The sequence below is a fragment of the Octodon degus genome, unplaced genomic scaffold, assembly GCF_000260255.1.
Source record: "Octodon degus isolate 3935 unplaced genomic scaffold, OctDeg1.0 scaffold00034, whole genome shotgun sequence".
NCBI classification, from domain to species: Eukaryota; Metazoa; Chordata; class Mammalia; order Rodentia; family Octodontidae; genus Octodon; species Octodon degus.
In genome coordinates this window covers 4,234,904-4,237,004 of record NW_004524610.1, presented here as the reverse complement: position 1 = coordinate 4,237,004, position 2,101 = coordinate 4,234,904, and the positions used below count along the sequence as shown (strand labels likewise).

At 43.4% G+C, this 2,101-nt stretch overlaps 1 pseudogene; it reads right to left on the bottom strand.

Moving 5' to 3' along the window:
- The window catches only part of LOC101566136, a 1,648-nt pseudogene extending 555 nt beyond the window's left edge, over nucleotides 1–1,093 (bottom strand).
- Between the last annotated feature and the right edge of the window lie 1,008 nt (nucleotides 1,094–2,101).

The window sequence follows — 2,101 nt, the reverse complement described above, 5'->3', positions numbered from 1 at the left end:
TTCTGAAAACACAGGTTCCGATCTTGTTGCTTCAGGGAGGTAAGTGGGTGAGATGCACAGAGAAGGTGGCACGGAAGAGGGAAAAATGAGACAGAGTTCATGTAAGTTTGCCAGTGCTCAGTGTTAGCTCGCAGAAGCTTGACGAAGTATACTCCACGTGAAGTGTGCTTACCTTGTTGCCATCAGCAAAATAAGCCACAAAAGCATCCGTGTGATCGTCAGAGTCTATTTCTACATCATCTTGAATTTGTTCAACTGTCAGAGCTGCAAGGGGCTGTGGCTTTTCTTCCATTTCATAATCCACTCTGAATATCGGATTGGCAGAATATACTTCGTGAAGTGAATTGATTTCCTTCACTGACTCCTGTCGTTTTTCCACGGGATCTATTTTAAAGCCAAGGACGTATGCCCCACTCTGCTGAGAGCTTTCTATGACAAGAGCTACACCAAATTTTGAATCTTGAATCTTTATTGAATGCATCTGCAGGTACGGTATACTAACACTGAAACTGTCATTCATGTTTGCATGCCACACGATGCTCACATTGGTAATAAAAACGTTCCCAAATTTCCCTGGTCACTGGACAGATTCCACACGCCGCTGATTTTCTCATACATGGCTTCCTGTAGTTTGAGCTGCTTGTTTCGTTCGAATCAGCACACTTCTTAATTTAAAATCACGATACATCTTAGAAGTTTCATACGCTCTGTGCACTGCAATCACAGATGTGAACAGCCTAGGACTTCCAGAAACCAAACTGGTAAATATAAATTCAAAGCAAGTAGTGTTACACTTCGTTGGTATGTAAAGAGCTTCAGTTTGGCCTCGCAACTTAGAGTTAGCAGTCCTTGTTGTAATAGTCAATATGCACTTGTAACCAATAGAAAGATTGACTCTGGGTAATGCCAACGAAAGCCAGATAATTCTTAAATTAGTTATTAAAAGTCTACCCCTGTCCCCATTATTTCCTTTGGTGTCTTCAACTGAATCTAAACAATCAATAAGGACTTCACCAGGTCTCGTCTCCATTTGTGGGGAGGAGACGTCAAAGCGGACGTCTTGGTCCTCCCAAAGCATGTCCAACACCGACATGGTGACCAGAGCCCGCCGCTGGGCCCTCTCCTAGCCCAGAGTTGATCCTGTGATGATGCATACCGCCAGCATTACCCTGGCCTCCGGGGTGCTTCCGGTGCTTGCTGATGTGGCCATGGCTGTGGCTCACATGGCCTAAAGCTTCCAGGTCTTCCTTAGTCTGGAGGGCATGTTGGCAGCCAAGACAAAAAGGCAGTGAGAGAACATTAACCGAGACTCTCAACAGAGAAGTTTCTTGTGAAATGAAGCTTGCTCAGCCTCAGATGCACGAGATATCTACTATTTGTCCTCTTGCATGTGGTGGCTTCACTCTAGGCCAGTTCTCCCCACATAAGCCATGTGTTCTTCCTAGAACACGCTTCCTGGTGGTGGGCTGGGGTGACCCTTCAAGCGAGGTCCTTTCCCACAATGTTCAGCCTAAGTCTGAGTAGCTAAGCCTTCCCCTGTTGCCTCTACACTTAAACTAACAAAAATATTCTATTTTATCTCTCCCTTTCTCCTTCTCTTTGTGGGTTTTTGTTTTTTGAATTTATCATTTTAGTAACGTTTTTATACGGAGAAGAAATAAGTACATGTATTCAAGCTATCATACGTAATAATCCAAGTGATTTTTATGTCATAAAACCCTGCAAAATGATTTGTATAGCATTTTCTAGTGGCAACAAATGTAGATTATATAGCTCATCTTGCTTAATAACAAGTTTCCTGAAATGATAAAAAGGCTTTAAGCATTATTCAGTGTTTACTTCTAGCAGTACTTCTGATATATTTTTCTTTGATATTGTAATCTATCAGGATGCTGTGTGCGTTATCAGGCTATGCTGTAACCCATAGGAATAAAGATTTCATAGGAAATGTCATATCACAAAATTCTACTTCAGGGGCTGGTGAGATGGCTCAGTGGTCTAAAGCATCTACTTAGAACAAGCTTAGCAAAGCACAGGGACCACGGTTCAATCCCCCAGCACCACATGCCAGCCAGCCCTGCCCCCTGGTGGGCTGAGCTGG